General features: G+C 39.3%; 1 protein-coding gene across 7 annotated transcripts in view; it reads left to right on the forward strand.

The window, feature by feature from the left end:
- Positions 1–1,140: 1,140 nt before the first annotated feature.
- LOC101158250 (dystrobrevin beta) overlaps positions 1,141–18,806 on the forward strand; it is a 47,597-nt gene continuing 29,931 nt past the window's right edge. For 3 of the 7 annotated variants that reach the window (XM_011491982.3, XM_023952945.1, XM_023952944.1), the window contains exons 1-2: positions 1,141–1,364; positions 11,261–11,311. The gene's annotated coding sequence lies outside the window, so the exon portion shown is untranslated. Of the gene's footprint in view, positions 1,365–5,976; positions 6,124–11,260; positions 11,312–18,806 lie in introns of those variants that run through there. The other 4 variants (XM_023952943.1, XM_011491983.3, XM_020714425.2 and 1 more) reach the window with 4 other exon arrangements.

Below are 18,806 nucleotides of genomic sequence, written 5' to 3' on the forward strand. Positions count from 1 at the left end.
GAAAGTCGGCGCTAATCAATGACACAGAGGCACCTGAGTCAACTAAAATAGAGACCTCTGTATTCTCAACCACCCCTCTAATGTAAGAGGTGGGGTGATCCTCATTTGACTCAGAGTCAAGCCCATGTGTGTTAAAGTCCTGATCGGAGGGGCCCCTGACAGATGGAGCTGGCGTCTGGGCCTCAACACCAGCTACTGGTAGTTTCCCTGCTGGGTGCTGTCAGCTCCTCCGCCTGGTGGTAGAAAACGCACACTGCGGTTCCTGTGCTCCCCTTCCCGTGGAGCACGCCATCCGGGGCTGGGGCTTCGATCTCCAGACTGCCTGCGGCTGAACGCCGCCCTTGAATCGGTGCATGCTGGGCTTGAAGGGATCCTCGTCTCCACGCCACATGTTACTGGCGGGAACTTTTCGAGCTGCACTAGCTAGGTTAGCAGGAGATGGGAGCTGAATGAATGAATGACGCCACCAGCGGAGTTCAGAAAACTTTAAGTAACTTGCCAACACCACTGCCACCAGTGTAACCGAGCGATGGGGGAGGTTCAATAATCATTCACTCTGTGGTCATAAACGACACGGGACAACAGGTCCGCCATTTAGTGGATCCGGTCACCACTTCTTTATTCTTCTTCTTCTTCTCCCCAAATTTACAAAACTCTCTGAACTTGCCACGCCCCCTGGTCTCTAGGGTAACCCGGGAGGGACACACCTCTCCCAAAATAAAAGATCCAGGAAGTTGGTTACAATAGTTTCTTTAAAAAAAAATTCTATTCAATATTGACAGTTCTAGGACTCCGTACCTTTGACCCCACGCACTAAAATTCGTCTAAGTTGTATTCAGCATTTTAATTAATAGAGTTAGCATGTTGTTTTCTTTTCTTTTTAATAGTTTTTAATGCAGAAAAACGCATTTTATGTTTCTCCATATTGACGTTTGTGTTTTTAATGAATATTTTACTCCTGTTTCTGATTTTTTTTCCTTATGTTATGCTTGTAATTGATGGAATTGTGTAAGAACTGTGTCCGTTTTGACTTCATAAAAGTTTACTGTAATAAAATAGGGTTGATTTTTTTTTAAAGGGGAAAGGGGGCAGGACGGACCCTAGAGGAGTGACTTTTCAAAAAAAGAGAAGAAAAAAAAAGAACTTCATCTTCGCAGAAAGAACCGGCGCTGAGCCGCGGTGGGCGGATGTGAAACATGTCTCCTCACGGAAATAAATAACGGGACCGGAGGACGATAAATACATGAGTGGAAGAGAAGAGAACAAAACCCGGGGAGGAAAGAGAGGAGGTTCGGCTGAAGTCAAAACCACACGTCTCAGTTTGATGTCTTTCTGGTAACAGATACCTGCTGAAAATAGTCCCGGTAAGTAAAAGTCGTCTCACGTTTATGCTTGATAGAAGAAAATACGAGACAAAACGACCAGTTTATGGCTTTGTTTCCTCAGAAATGAAATATTAAGACTAAAAAGTTCCAGAAGTGTTAGAGTTTGAGGTCTGTGGACGGCATTCATTCGGGGGAACAAGGTAAAGAGGGAGTTAAACTTTCAGCAACATGGCTGCTCAGATGTCACCGACCGAGTCTCCCTGAAGTTGGCAAAACTGCAACCGTTTTGGAGGGAAATACTTTTATTTTTAACTTCTGCAGGGAAAAAGTGGAATCTGAAAAAAGTAAACAAACAAACAAAAACAAACTTTGTTTAAACAAAGGTTTTGAAAACGCCGTCTTTCCGTGTCTTGATTGTGGTAAGGTATGGAACTACTGAAATGCCATTATTACTGCATCCTCAAATAAAAATAAAGCGGGAGGAAAATAACCAATGCAAGTTTAGCATATGTGGTAAATAAATGACCACATTTGTAATTATAAAAATACTATTTTAATTTATTATTTTAAATTTCTGCAACAGCTTGAAATTCTTTTAGCAATTAGTTAAACATTTTTTTCAATAAAAGGAAGTTTTTTTTAAAATGTGGAAACATTTTTTTTTTTTAAATCTTCCATTATAATCCTCATAACTAGTAGGTCAAAGGTATTTCATACTGGACAGACTCATTGAACAAATTATGGAGTGCAATGAGATTTACAAACAATAAATATTGATAGAAATATCAACAAATGTTTATTTAATCTAGGTAGGATTTTTAACCCTTTCAGAGTTGTGTCCTAAATGTGTTTTGATTTTTACATGTTTGTTAAAACTAAATGCTAATCAAAATCAATCCAAGAACGTTTATTAAAACTACTATAATACATTTAGGAAAATGTTGTTAATTACACAAGAGTCCATGTACAGTACATGATGTTAGCTTTTTTACTTTTTTCTTAAATTACTTTTTTTCTTTTTAACCTTTTTCTGTTCTTAAATTGTATTGTTTTTAAATACTTTGAGCTTGACTGTTCTTCCATAGACCTGGACCACATCATGGCTAGTATTTGAATCAAAACTGCAATTAGCGTTAGTGTGGTCATTGTTGGAGGAGCTGTAGTCCATATAAGGAAACGTCAGTTCCGCAGTAGCACATTTTTATATTATGGACAGTTTTATAAAGTGGAAAAAAACTACAGCTAGTGCTTCTGCAACTATAGATATTTTCAATAATTATATCTGGTAATGTGGACAAAAGCAAATGGTGCACTATAGCTCCCTTAGATATTATTTAAATGAATGCACTTTAATAATTTTTATGTAGTCATTATTTTAACTATTTTTTTAAAATTCCTAAATACAACATTCGTTTGATTATTCGACTTTCTAAAGGTTTATTTAAAACTTAAATATCCAGATAATAATTACGGTACATAAATATTGAGAACATTATGGACTGCAAGCAAATGAAGGAAGGCCACTCGACATCCCAACTTGACTTTAAAATGTTGATTATTTTTCTCTTCCTTAAATTGAAAGCAAAATATCAGAAAATGTAAAATACTTGAAATAAAAATGAAAACAGTTCTTTACTGCACAGCAGTAAACTTTTGGACAGAAGTGTTTGTGGGGATTTCTGCCCAAACAATCATAGAATCTTCATTCCTAAACATTGTTCAACAAAAATGTGTTGTTTGTCGTGACTTTATCAGGATGAGATGCCGCCTTTGCAGTGAGGCACAGATGACTGCTTTGGAGCACAGGTGATAACACAGCTCCTTTGGTTGCAGAACCCGAATTTACTGTTGGAGCAAAAACTGCGGTGGGAGTTTCATGGAAGGTAGCCTCACCATAATGAACGAAAGTGACAGATTGGGCTGAATTCTGTGGTGTAGAGTCACAGTTGGTATTTCCTTCAGACACTGGATTATCAGCACTAACAACTGGGTTTGTTGGAACGTAAACACATTAAAATAAAATAAAAAACACAAATGTGCACCATTGAATTAACTTAAAGAAAAATAAACTGATTATTAAAACTTTGAGTCTAGATGCAGAAGATAAACAAGCTCAAATTTCACAGAAAGATTTTGAAGAACTGAAGATGTCATTTTTCAAACTAAAACCAGAATCCTCTGACAGAACTTACAAATTTCAACAATTGTCTGTTAAAAAGAAATACAGAGTGTAAAAGGATAAGTTGGGTCAACTGCTTTTCGTCTGGATCCAGATTATGTATTTAGTCTTTGGGCGACGTATTTACACTTCAAACAGGGCGCAATGAAAGGGGAAACACGACTTAGTCGACCGGCTTTTCCCAGAAGGTAATAAGCAGGTTTACCTGCAGGGACTCCTTTGTAGCGCCTGGTCCTCTGCTTGTGTCAAATGTCTCGTTCCAGTGTGTGCATATGGAAGGACTTAAGATGATTTACGGCGGGGCTGAACAGTGTTGCTATCTTCACTGTGGGTGGGGAGATAATAGCTAAACGCATGAAGCCTGTGATTAGCCTGGTTTATATCATTTCCCAGCCATTCAATTATGGTCTCTTCATGTAAGAACAGTTTGATTGCTTCGACTTAGTCCTCTTGAATCAGTGGAATAGGCATTTTGTTCCATAAATATGTACAGCTGCTTGTTTGGAATTGCTGTAAAGGTACGTCTGAGGTCAGTGTGTCTGTATACTGATCAGCTTCTTGATCGTCTGTCCACCTTGTTGACTGAATGTACTGAAATTCTTCTCCTAAAACAAGAGATGATGCACCAAATCCTGAACTTTTAGGTTTGTCTCCAGCTCTTTAAGACAAACTCTGTGTAAAATTGTTGAGCTTTCTTAACTAAACATGAACATTCATGCAACCTTCACTTGTTTTTTTTTTCTATTGCGCACTCATCCTGTTGGTTTCACCGTCTTGGTTTCTCACACTTCCTTCCGGCAGCTTTAAAGCAACACTCAACACAAACACAAAAATTCTGCTTTTCCAAATGTTCTTCAGCTTTGTGGCGCTGCAGGAATGAAACATAAAAAGCGTCTTCAGTCCTGGAGGTCTGTAGCTACGTTGTATGGGCATGTTGCTTGAAATGCAGGGTAGACGATAACGTTTAATCTTTTGTTAATTTGAAAACATCTAACGCAGCCCAACAGATAAAAGCAGCTTCAGACCATTAGTGAACCCAGGACAATCGCAGAAACGTCTCTTAAACTTTGGCTCCAAAGATATAGACATTTTAAAAATGATTCATAATTTTTATACGTGAGGTTTTTCAGAGTTTTAAAAAGACAATGGCTGTTCTTTTTTCTTTTTCTTTAACTCATTTTCATTACAGAAGATGCTTGTTGGATTTCTTTTGTTGTTTTGCATTGACTCAAAAATGGGTAATCTCTTCAATCAGTTGCGCTTTTGTAGTTGTAATCCTTCATAAGATAGTGCTGAAGCTGGTGAAGACCAAACACAGCAAACGTGCCTGTGAATAGGTTTAGTCAAACTGTTTTTTTCTTTTAAAGTCCCCCTCAAATTTTCTTTTAGTCTACTCTAAAAGTGTTACCATTGGTCTTTGAATTATGATTATGCTGTTTTTAGTTAAAAACCCCCAAAAAGACCTGTCGTATTCTAGGACATAGTTTCCGCAGAACGGCAGGAGTTCAACAGAAAATTAACCTCTGAGTTGTAGGATCAACCGTTGCCGCAGAGTAAGCCTGCACCTATTTCCCATCATCACTTTGTTTACACTATCTCCCACTAGCTTACAGCCCCTCACGTCCCCAACCTAACAGTGACTTTCGGTTGGAAAGTCTCTCTTACTGTCACCGTGCATATAAAAGGAAAGAGTTTTAGCCGATCTCTGCTAGCTCTGTGGTGAAAGTGTGTGTTAGCCTGGGGGTGGTGCTGACAGCGCAGACTCTTCTTGGAAGGGGCTGTTCTTCACTTTTTTACGTATGAACATGAGAACCCACTCGTTTTTCATGGATTGGGAGGGGGTGGGGTTATTAGAGGAAACTCAGAAATGCGTGAACGGATCAAAATACCGCTTTGGGGTTATTTATAGTGAGGAATGAACATTATAGTACACTTAAAATCTGAAAAAGTTGATTTTGCATGATATAAAAAATAAGGATCAGTGAAACAAAAGCATTGCATGATTCAGTTGTGGTCAGAAAATATCCATTACTCTTTTTGGTCACATCTGAATTGGTCTTGTAGAAACCTCCGTTATAGTAAATGTTTGCAAAAAAATTGTCTTTTATGATTTTCACTGTGAATAAAGAGGTTCAGGACACCCAAACTCTTGTTAATCCCCACACTGCAAGTCTGCAAATATCCCATAATCTCAACTTCCTATAAATGAACGAAGAAAACTGATTTAGAGAAATTTGTGAGTCCGGACAAAGGGCATTGGGAGGCATGTGCGTTACAGTACAGGGGTTGTTTAAAGGCATTTCAGAAATGTCTAATGTTGCAGTACTTTGAAGTAGCACTGGTCCCGTCAGTGCTGGCTGTGACAACAAGGGACAGCTGCAAGGGGTAATTCGGTCATGCGGCATGCATGTTATGTGTGTGCCATGGGGGGGGGGTAAACAACCTCTATTTAGGGGCCTCCCTCATGTCTGCTCAACACCAGTTCCTTTACTTGTAGCGTCTTTCGTCGACCTCTGCAGTTGTTGGATTATCCCTCAGAAACGGCAGTGCCAGGTGTGGTGTGGACGGGGTTTTTGGTATTTAGACCTTCACGCCCTCTGGTTAGCGATAAGGCAGCAGGTACTGCAGAAGAGGTGCATGTGTGGTTCTTTTGGACCACTCTTTTACGCTCATTTGGGAAAGGTTGTAGTCGATGATGTTTTCAAATGCCTTCACAGAGTGTGTTTGTGTGTGAATGTTCCTGTTTCTTGTTGTTCGAGTCATTTGTTGTTTCTGAAGCTCTGGCAGGGCTCGACATAGCCATTTGTCCGCTGGCCCGGTCCTGTTTTTCGAGCAGTACGGACCACAAGACTTTATTTTTTACTTGTCCGCTCGGGCCACTAAAATATCTAACAATTAATACATTTTTCACCTTTTTCAATAAAGTATATTTTGCGAAAACGTGTAGATTTACCTCGTCTTTATAATTCACTTTTTCTGCTAGTCCTGTGTTCAGACTTCAAGGGTTTCTATGGGAAACCTTTTATCACTCTTCTCCTCCTCTCCCGCCTGCGCGCGCGGCTGTCACTGCCGAGCACCACGCGGCACGCGCTCACTCAATTTTTTTTTCAAACTTTATTGAATGTAACAATTCAATACTAAACAATGTTAAACAGCAACAACGAAGGAACAAGCCAGTGGGTTATTATTACATCTTATGTAGATATATTTAAGCTGACACACATATCAGCGCGCCCCCTGGTGGTTTTTCACCGCGATGATCATAAATCCAATACCGTCACTGAAGAGAGACTGAAACATGTCAGAGATGTGGAAGACATGGCAGGAATAGATAGGAATATGTTAGATGGAGTGACGGGTGGAATTAGTACTATGGACAGCAAGATATTTAATGAATGCATTGAAGATGAAACTGTATGCACTAAGCTTTAAGCTGAATGTCAAAGAATCAAAGGCAACTCAAAATACCTGAATCTCAGACTCAAATGCAGTAGAATGTCTAAGTACTTCATTTTGATTTTCTTTACAACACTGTAAGCAGTAAGTATTTCTAGTTAGCTGAATGATCTTAGTAATTTAATTGTATTTAATTTTTCAATTATTTAATTTAATTAGGTAACTAAAGTAACTAAAAAGTAAATGTAACTTTGCGACAGTAACAAAAAGCAGAACCTTAAGGCAGTCAGGGCAAAAAAGTCAATAAAACTTCTTAACTATTGATTAGGAACAAATGTGAAATAGCAGTGATTAGAAGCAGCATGAAAACTTCTTAACTAGTGTTAACTACTACACTGCAGCGCTCTCTTCAAAACATCTGAAACAGACTAGAGCAGATTTAAGTTTGATATGCTCTATTACTTTTAGTCATTGAAAAGTGTATAAATAAGTGCTAGATGTCACCAGAATGGACCAAATTGCACCATATTAAAATTTTCCGGGGGGGCATGCCCCCGGACCCCCCTAAAGTTGCAAGCACCTGCGGAGCGGCGGGTCTCGCTGTGCGCGGAGTCGGGCCAGTGACTTTCGAAAACTACTGGCCCTGTGGGCCAGTGCAAATTTCTGGGCTATGTCAACCCCTGTCTGGTCAAGTCAAATCCAAACCGTGTGTTACATCATCATGCTAAAAACATGTGTTTTTTAAGCTATCCCCAAAGAAGGAACAGAAAAAACTAATTTACTGGACTGAATATGTTCTGTTAAGAGTAGTGGCTGCACAGCTTGGATTTGTGATAGATTATTTTCTTATAAGTTTCTTATGTCGGAGAGTCAATTTGTTTTAGATTGGCATGTACTCTCTGGCCTGGTCACTGATGGTTAACTTGACTAACACAGCTGAAACTAAGCCACTAAAGTGTGTCTTGGGTTCCTTTCTTAAGGCTTCGACACATGACCCCATACAGGGGTTGATTTGTACGGGTACTGGGGGTTTTTGGGTCTTCCTGGCCAATGGAGGGTGATAGAGAGGAGCGGCCGGTTTAAGACGCATTTTAAGGGGAGCGGGGGGTTGTCTTGCATTTCCCTTAAGGCTAGTTGAAAATAGACGAGTGTGGAATGTGTGGTTAGTTTGTGGTGAAGTATTGATAGGGCTAATGTAAGTTGCACGTCCTTATGATGTAGGGGTGATTGTGTTGAACAGAATCTGTTGTGCCTTACGCCACATTCTATTTGCTAGTAAAGCATTAGTCTCAACTGCTCTTACGGCTAGTTATAGGCTGTCTCCTGGTTTACGTGTGGCTACACAAATTTTAAGATAATTTTCAGGCTCTACGTACAAAACGCACGGCAATTGAACGCACATTGAAAGCTCAACCAGGTCGAACTTTGACCTATCAAGAATTTACGTATGGATAGCGTTTTCTTCAATTCTCAGAAGAGCCGACCATTTGAAAATGGACATGCTCTAGTAAACAGAGAAAGAAGAATAAGAAGCCCCTCCCTGCTTGCCCAGTGTAAACACCACGGGCTAAACACGGTCAACTCTGTCATAGGCTAAAGGGCCTTTCTTGAATGCGCGTCACATGTCTGTGACGGCCGTGGGTCGACCTCTGATCGGAAGAGTGCAGGTTTGATTCCTGCCTTGCCGGCCCTCATGTTGAAGTGTCATTGGGCAATAAACCCCACCTTGTCTCTGGTGGAAGGTTGGGGTGTGTTCGGTACCGAAACTGTTCGGCCTGCAATAAGTGCTCGGGGGCCTAACACTAATGATGACGTCACACTACGGTAACTCCATTTGGACAAACTATGTAGCCTCGAGATCTGCTCGGGCTCTACATATTTTCATTTCACGTTTCCTCTTGTAACCAAAAGTTCTTTTCCTTAATAATTTGTGCCTGAAATAGTTTGTAATGTTTATAGAGAGATTTTGCCACAACCCACTTTGTAAAAAGATTACAATGAACCTGCTGCTCCACGCAAGCGAACCGTGCCTCTGAGCAGAAAAGCCGGACTCGTAGCTTCGTGTTTTCAGGCATGGGAGTGTGCTTTGTTACGGTGTGTACAGTCCGTCCGGCTGCTCCACGTGAGCAAGCTGCTGGACTCTGGTAAGCGGCTTTGGGACGGTGTGTGCGCTAGGTTAGGCGGCTTTTGAATGAACAGTCCTGAGAAACCGTGCAAACAATCATGTGAATTTATGTTTCCAGTCGGGTCCAGACAAAAGCAGGGCTGGTGTTTTTCCAGTTTAAGTTCATCCACAGATAAATGTTGTTGGCACGTATTCACCTAATCCTAACCCTTCTTCCAGGTCCTTTCCGACAAGAATAAAGCACTGGCTGCACAGATTTTAAAAACTATTAGTGAACATGCAGTTAACAATGTCATGATTTGGGTGTCTTTGCCTTCCTTTTGTTTCTGTCATATTTGAGTTCTGTTTCCTGTCTTATTTTGGAAGGTTTCCTGTTTTGTCATGTTTTTGGTTTTACTTCCCTGGTTCCAATCGCTCCTGATCGTTGTCACCTGTGTCTTGTCAGTCCTGTTTGTATTTAGGTCTTGTCTCTGCCTTCCTCTTGTGCCGGTCCATACCGTCTCTTCCCTGACTGTCTTCTGCCATGTTTTCATGTTAACCCACAGTAAGTTTAGTTTTGTTTCCCTGATCTGCAGCGCTTTAGTTTAAAAATAAACCCCATGCCCTGGAACCGTGTGCCTCCCGTCGCTGCATTTTGGGTCCTTCATATTCCCCAGCCCTCCCTACCCAACAAATAATAATCATAAAAAAAATAAAAGCTCATTTAGAAGATCGTCTTGCTCTATGCCGCTGCTTAGTTTGTTTACACGGGAGCTCACAATTTCTTCTTCTATGGTCGTACCGTAATTTGTCCGGACCAATCACTATCTGACACGTCATCGGACCAACGTATAGCCAATCAAATGGTGCGACGTCATCATCAGTCGCAGGCTGCCGAACACTTATTACAGGCCGAACAGTTTTGGTACCTACACCACCACCAATGTGTGAATGGGACTGTGACTGTAAAGCATTGTGGGCTTTAGAGGAAGGTAGAAAAGGGCTATACAAGTATACAGTATTTTACCATTTATACATCTGGTGTATCCGTAGCCTAAGACCTAAGTTAGCTTACTGTGTCAGCAGTGGGAGTTAGAGGGGTGCCACTGTCTTCTTAATGAACAGAAACACAGGGGGAGGTTTGTAAATAGAGTAAGGAAAATTGTTCCGTGTCTTCAGGTAAAACCATTCAGACTTCAAGAACCATGAAAAGAAATTAAAAATAACAACACAATTTTAAACTCCTAAACATTTGTGACTGTAAGTTTTTTTTTTCTTTTTGTTGAGAGTTGGAGGTGAATAACTTGCTGGCATTTGTGGTAATATATCAAATTAAGCCCTTCTGTCCATAAACGTGTGCCTTTTTTAAATCCAGCATTTTTACCAGAGATTTTAAGCTTTTAAACATATTTGATGTAAATATAAATGAAAAAGCAAAACATTAGCCAAAGAGAAAGCTATAGGTTTTGCTAAACATTTAAGCAATTAAAATCAGGGATTTTGCTGGAAGGTTTCAGAGTCCCATGTGATAAACTGAAAAAACACACACATCTAAACGTCTCTTTAATTTATGTTAAACAAATGAATCCAATAAAATGATAATAAAATAAAATTATAAAGTTAAAAATAACTCCATTTTGCATACATTGTACATCCTTAAAGATGAGCTTTATGCTTTCAATTTATTAAATTAAATTTAAATCCCTTTTATTTTCTAGAACAAATATTTTTAGACATCAACAAACAACGGATGCAGCAGTGACTCTGCCCCTCCCACAGCTTGCTAAAACAGGCTCTATAAAGATTTTTCATATTTTCATCCGTGGAAAAAAAAAAGTTAAACTAATTAATGTCATTTTTTAATCAAAAATAAAAGGTTCTCCAAGTCTGTGCAGATGTTACAACAGTTTGTGTTTTTCAAGTTTTTACTACTTAACTTTTTTTTTTTTAAACAAGTACCTACATTTTAAAACCATTTTCTGCCTCCTCTGGTTTTTGTCAGCAGAATACTTTGCTATCCATAAAGACTTTTAGGTTTGTTATCACTCCTGATTGAATCATTACAGTTGCATGCATGTAAATTCTGAATTATTTTTCTTCACATGTTCCACAGAAGGTTCTTCGTCCAACTTGACTAGATAAGGTCTCGCTAGCAATTGAATTGCTCTACTTTTGTTGGGCTGATGTTTGATGTAGTTTAGATGCTTAAAATAGCTTTTTTTTTTAAAACATGTTTTTGCTTTGTGTCTTCATCAGAAATCCTGCATTGAGTCTCCTCTGGTCTGTGTGACCCCCTGACACAGAGAGGTATGACCACACCTGTTTCTTACCTTCAGGCGTGCTTTTCTGTTATACTTTAGTTCCCCCAGTAAGAGTCATTCACCATAAAACACTGCATAAAACACTACAGGCATGCATGAGTGTGCACAACAATCCACACAGACTGAGTGCAAAGGCTGTTGGTTGAACTGCACACGCTGTCCTTGCTCAATTCTTATTCTGAATTAAAGCATCTGCTGTCAGTTGAAAGCTTTTATCAACCATTTCTATCCATGCTTTATTTCCAGTGACTTGGGTATGATTATTTGTGGCTTTGGAGTAGAGGTACAGCAGTCAAGATCTGATCAGAAGGTTGCATGTTTAGTTCCTGCCTTGCCTGCAGATAAGTCCTTAGGGAAAACCCTGAAGCCCATATTGCTCGTGGTGTTCTGGTTAAAACCTCGATCGCAGCTCTGCCTCCATCAGTGTGTGAACGGGACTTCTGACTGTAATAACTTTAGATGTATTTTAGAGTATTTACCATTTAATTTGGTAATTTTTACTTTGATTAGTTTGTAATTCAGTTTATGAATCTGTGAGATTAAATTGGTTTCCCCTCCAACCGTTGTTATGGTAACAGCTTGCTAAGCTATAACATCCTGTTTTCGGGTGGTTCCTGTTTTAGTTGTTTCCTCTGTTTGGGTGAAGACATATTTTCCTAACCCTGTAGCTGCTCCAGTGATCCAAAAAGGACTTTTGTTTAAGTGCATTGGTCTATTTTTGTACAAACAGTTGAAATAGTTATTGACATCTAAATGATTAGCATCTAATCTGGTGCGTTAGGAAACCCTCCTGTGTCCTAGCCTAAGCTCACACTATAGAACCAGCCTTTCTAAAAGGTTTTGGCATCATAAATACTTTTTAATTTTCAATGGTATTTCTTGAATATTCTCTGTTGATGATTTTTTTTGCAGTTCTCTTTCTGACTGATGGCTATATTATTATTTCATTTTTGTTTTAAAGAATCCAACACATTTTAAGGATTTGCTTAAAATGGCAAAGTATATATACAACAACTTTTTTTGATGCTTTATAGAGGGGAAGGAACTTTGTTCAGATCAAGTCTTTATGCTCCCCTGTGATGATGTCAGAGAGTGGGCGGAGTCAGGGATATTCTGTAAACTTATTTTTGCACTTTGAATTTGTGCAAAATGTGTATGACTCTTTGATCATTTGAATTTTGTTCTTTTACCAATTTAATTAATAACATTATATTTCTTAACCCTATGTGGTAAGATTCTGGCCATAACTACTTGTACTATATGTTTACATGTTTACCATAGTTCTCTACTGCAGCCTTTTCACAGTAACACAAAGGGTATTTCTGTTACCATGGCAACGATAGAAAGTAAGGAAATTAGTTTGATAGACTTCTCTGTTGTAGCAACGTTCTTTGACTGTATTTCTTCTTCCTGTTCAAAAGTCTGATATTTTTAATGACAAAAAGTTTTTGGTTGACGTAACTGATATACTCATCTTTGCATGTTTTTGCATTACAACATTTCAAAAATCAATAAGGTTTAAAAAAAATTATATTTTTTTTGTCAAGAACCATTTTTACAACAATAAGATAATCTATCAAACACAAATGTCCTTACATTACCAGGATGGCTGTGATGCAGAGGTAGACCGGTCAATCTCTGATCGGAGGATCAGAGGTTTTGGGTCCTGCCTTGCCCACCCATGTGTTGAAGTGTCCTTGGACAAGACACTGAACCCCAAATTACTCCTGGTGTTTATAGGTTGGTGCCAGTGTTTGGCAGCGGCGTGTGTGTGGGGGGGAGATGGGACTCTGCAATTTAGAAAAATGCTCTATAATTATATGCCATTTGAATATTTCTTTGTTGTGCTAAGTCTTATTTATTTATCTATTTATTTGCAAAAAGCACAGCCTCTCAGCTTGGTGACACTGTGGAGGTTTTCTGATCAGACAAAATGTTGGGAAGTTACATTGTTGAGAAGTAGGGTAGTACTCTCACGGTACTTCCTGCTTTGGTCAATGGGGCTACATCATTTATCAACAACTACTGTTGGTTATCTTTACCCATCAGTACAAAAAAAGACATATTCAGATTTTCAAAGCCATTAAAAAAATTAATGGCTTTGAAAAATTAAAAATTAAAAAAGGGAAAAAAGTGTTCCGTGGGCGGAACACGTCATCCTCTGAGATTAAGAAGAAAATACTTTCACTTCTTTGGCAACACAACACTAAACCACATCCATTACATACCAGTCTGGCTTTATCTAACAGTCAGTATGTTTCATTACAAACAAAACCAAAAACGGCAAAGAATAGTTGTTGCTATACCCAACTGATATCAAGGAAAGATTTATGACTTGATGACTTAATATTCAAAATAATATAATATTTTAGCACATTGCGGTTCAATTTAGGCAGTTGTTTTCAACTTTTAGTGTGACAGCTAAGTTGTTTCCAGCTCCCTGACATAGTTGGAGGTAACTGTGGCTAGTGTAATTATATCTGTAGTGATTTAAGGCTTTCTGGGTTAAAATAGGAAGCACAACTCGTAGACCAAATGCTCAGCCATGTCAGCTTTACTCACGCAGGCGACACACACACACAGACAGACAGACAGACAGACAGACGTAATTGCCACCAGGCCAGGCTGGAAATAACTCACTCTCCAGTGTAGTAATTCAGAAGACCTGATGAAACTGTTCGAGCTCCTGTTTTGTCTTTGGAAATAAATTCAAAAACAAACTACCTAAACTTAAATTCCCTTTCCGATCATCTTTTGATCTTTTGTAAAATCGTTCCCAGTTGTCTTTAATTATGGTTGTGCTGTTTTTAGCCAAAATTAAGAAAAAACTGTTGTTTTTTAGGACTCTAGGAATTTCTAGGACTCTAGAAATTCACCTGAGTCGTGGAAGGACCTTTGGCGTGGAGTAAAGGCCTGTACACACCGGGACGAATTTCACGCACGATATTCGCCGACGTTTAACGCCTCGTGACTAAACAAAGGGCACCAATGTGAGTGTGCACACCGACGTGAAATACGCCACACGCAAAAGCGTAATTTTTTAAAAAAACGCCTCGGGTTCGTTTTTTTGGTTTGACGTGCTGCGACCAATGAGAATGGCAGTTTTGCACACGTGTCTGGAGCTTCTGAAGTTACAGTAAAACACAACTTGGGGGCGCTCAAACACAAAACTGTCTTGCTGAGCACACATACGTCACGGCAAAGAAGATATACGCCAAGTACCGCGAAGAAATAAGACGAAGAAGATGCACTCACTGACGGACATTCTAAAATATCCCAGAAAACGCTCGTGATACATTTTCAGCTCTTGTACCAATCGATAAAACTCCCCATGTTCTTTTCTTCTCGTAACTATGGTATGTACCCAAAATCTACGTCTTTCCCGGCGTCTTTCATCATTCAACAGAACGATAATCTCTTAATCGCTGGAACTGGAGCTGGAGCAACTGGTGCTTGAAATATTCATGTTTTCTTTGTTTGATTCTGACAAGCGCGTAAATACTTGCTCTCTTCTTCTGAGTGAAAAGCGACTTTAAGAAGCGTGAAGTTGCACAGCCCCACCTTGTGTACAGCCGGTATTTCTGTTTTACATTAAGCGCCATCTAATGTCAGGGAATTAATTTGCATGTTCGCTCGGCTCATCGTCAGCGAAAATCGCCTGGGTGTGAACACAAAAAACGTGGCGAAAAACGCTGGCGAATATTCGTCCTGGTGTGTACGGGCCTTAAGGCTGCGCTCATTTCCTGTCGTTCCTTTTTTTACACTCTCTCCCACTAGCTTACAGCCCCTCACACCACTAACGTAACAAAACCTGGACAACCAAAATGGTGAGCAATATTGGAGCATCCATACATACAGTTTTGATCCAGATTCCAACTCAGACGAGGAAAAAAAAAAGATGTTATCGAATTTATCTGTGTTTTCTCTGCTCCTGATTCACCACGACTGAATAAAGAAATACTCAAAAACGCTGTTTTAATCTTAATTTTCTTTATACAGGTCTTTCATCATTAGAGAAATGGTACACGAGCATTTTCAAAACAGCATTTTTGTCTGAGTGGGTCTTTAATTAATGCAACCAATATCTGTGTGTGGGACAAAAACAATTTATTCACTACACCAAAAACCTTTATGTCGCCTTTAATTAGTGGTACCTTTCAAAATTAACAGAATTTGTTCCAGCAGTGCATTTATGACTGCTGGAACAAATTCTTGTGTAATTATATGGGAAATTATATTTTCTGTTTCACAATGGCACAAAAATTAAGGAATTAGGCAAAAAAATGAAGACGGAGCACAAATGTATTCATAAGGATAAGATAATGTTGCAGATGTACAGGTGATTCATTTTTGTATGATGCCCTAATGCGCCACACTTTAGTCATTGGTTAAGCATGCCTTTATGGGTTTATACAGGCTGTCTGTGGGCAAAAAAAGGGCCCATTTTTTTATCTGCAGACAACCCAAATCTAGCTAAGTTAACATTTTTGGCTGCAATAACCCTGTACAACAAATCACAATGCAAAAGATAACCTTTGCACATTTTTTATTAGCTATTTATTTATTTATTTATTTTTCTATTTTGCACATTTCTTTTGCACATCTTTTTAATGGGGTTAGAGTTTCATCTGTTCCTCATGACACAAGATAGAACTGGCTTGATTTATCCCTTTTCTTTTTACAGAATATATTTATCATGCATGTGTACAGTTTGTCATATGATGCTAATATGTTTTGCAAGACTTGCTGGTCATTGTGTAGATCGTTTGCCCTGTGAGATGCCACTGTATTGACTAAAGTTACTTTAATCTTGCTTAACAACAAAAAAGGGCTTTTTGGATATTTTTGTTGTGTCTACACACGTGCTAATCAAAAACCACTCCAATAATTATAAAACCAAAACGGATAGTTTAAGAAAGTGTAACTTCTCTGTACTGTAAACACCAAGATGTTTTATAAACCAGACTAATATTTGTTTTGTGTCTAGATATGGACTTGTCAATTAGGTATTCAGTAGAAAGTTGGTTTCTTTTTAAACCAACCTCTAGTGGTTATTTGAGGAACTGCAACATGTGATACTTTTAGGTCTGTGTCGAATTCGAAACTGAAAGCAGGGATGGGGGATGGGGGTGGGGGACGAATACAGAATGACGAAAATAGTTCCCAAGGTCAAGACAAAGCCGGGTACCTAAACCTTCTTTTTATGTCCACAAGACTCTTCTGTTACTGACAGACAAAGCATATCTTTGGTAAACTCCTATGTCTGCTTTTGTCATTTCCCCAGTGGGACATGTTTAAAACACATCCGTTTGTAACAGCCTAGATATGCTGACTAGATGCCCAAATCAACTCAACTGGTTTCTTTGAATATAAAGGAGCTCCTAAATGCCTAAGCCGCTGATCTTGAGGGTGAGCCCAGTGGCTCTTTGGAAGGATCTGTGGTCTCTTTGTATTGCTGGTCTCCTGCTTTCAGTCAGTTCTTGTGGCTCATGACATCACCCCGCTAATTGGCAGAAAACAGGCCAGAAGAGAATCAGCATCAGTCTGGATTCATTTCAAGTCTGCCCAAGCATCCCTTCCTCTTTTGTGGTCGTAAGCACGACCCCGAGGCAGATAAGTCCTCCATTCCCAACCTCAGGAGGAGAATCTACCGACTGAAGACTTGGGGTGCTTTCAAGCAAGGGAAATCCCAAAGGCTTGGTTCAAATTGGTGGAAAATTGTGACAATTCTTAAAGTTTGTTTTTGATTTGGTTTGCTTAAACATTTTAGCATTGAGACATCTTAAAGTTTCAATGGAAAAAAAAAGATCAGGAGCTCGAACCAGGAAGAAAGTACACAGATTAACACTCTACTGGTTCAGAAGATTCTTACTTTACTGACTGGTTTTATTAATTGTGTTTCTTCTGGTTTTTTCGTCATACTTGTAGTGTGTGTAGTTCGCATCGCCTTCTGTATATGATTCACTTCATCAACTGAAGGGTTTGTCTTTGTTAAGTAGGGCTGTAACAAGTATCTGAATACATGTTCTTGTAGTATTATTCTGATGATGGATGACATGCATAAAACAATGTATAAGTGTATTCATACACACAATTGGTCCGCTTTAAGTGAACCAGAGTTTTTTTTTGACTGAATACACCCAAGTGGACCAGAACCCGCTCTCTGACCCATCTCTGGATGTGGTCTCTGTATATTTCTAATCGGACTGAGCTAGGGTTTTCTCTGAGATTCTTCAGTCTGAATACAATCCGTCCTCGGAGGGGAACAACTGAACCAAAACGACCGCCGTAGCCGGTAGTCACTTGATGTAAACAGAGTAAAAATGTAGTAACTGAAAAGCCACAGAATGTGAAGCAACGAATGTGGTGTTATCAAAGAGGAAAAACAAGTCCAACTTCTTAGTTGTTAGAATGTTTAACACAGCTGAAAACGCGTTTTTTCTGGCGCTGCTGTGACATCATCCTAAAAGCTACCTTGTAGTTCCTTAACAGATTTCTCCTAAAATAACACCACAACGACACTGCAACTCATTAAAATGGGCTCGGATGAATTCAGGCTTATTAAAACAACTTTTAACATGATCCATCATGGTTTTCACTGTTTCCTCATCAATCTATATGTTATAAACACTAGTCAGCGTACCTTCTAGCCGTCTGTTTGCCAGTAACCGCTCTGCAGCATGACTCCACTGGATCAAAAAGGCGAGTAGAAAGTGTTGAGCCTGATGTTGATACAGACTTTCAAAATTGATCAGCAAAATATAAAGTTTTAATCAATTATCCCGACAAGGACTGTAATTTCTGCCTCTTGTTGTTTTGCCTCGCCTTTGTAATTCCTAACCAATGAGAGAAAAGATCTTTAGTCATGTGGTTTTGTTTACAATCTCTAGTCCGGAACAGGAAAGTCTGCTCGACGGCAGTCTGAATACAGACTCAACGCAAGCTTTAGGACTGGATCTGGACCAAATGAATCAGAATCAGAATCAGAAATACTTTATTGATCCACACGTGGGAAATTTGTTTGTTACCGTAGCAGTAAAAGAAGAATAGTAGACATAAGAAAAAATAGAATATAAAGAACAAAAGAATGTAGCATGAATGTAAACAAATAAGGTCGTATAATTTAAAGAGCGATTTACAGACAGGACCAGCAAAAATGTGCAACAAAAGAAAAACGTGCAAAAGTTATCTGCTACCCTGTGAATTATTGTACCGTTATTGTATTTGGTAGGAAGGATTTCCGGTATTGGACAGTTTTGGAGCGGAGCTGTCTGAGCCTCCTAGAGAAGGAGCTCTGCTGTTTGTCCAGAACAGGGTGGAGAGGATGCTCTGTGTTGTCCATGATGGATAGGATCTTGTTCAGTGACCTCCCCTCCATCACTGCTTCAAATGATTCCAGTTTGCAGCCAATGACAGAACCCGCCTTCCTGATCAGCTTCTTCAGTCTTTTGGTGTCACTGACTGCAATGCTGCTTCCCCAG

This window comes from Oryzias latipes, chromosome 24, assembly GCF_002234675.1.
Source record: "Oryzias latipes chromosome 24, ASM223467v1".
Lineage (NCBI taxonomy): Eukaryota > Metazoa > Chordata > Actinopteri > Beloniformes > Adrianichthyidae > Oryzias > Oryzias latipes.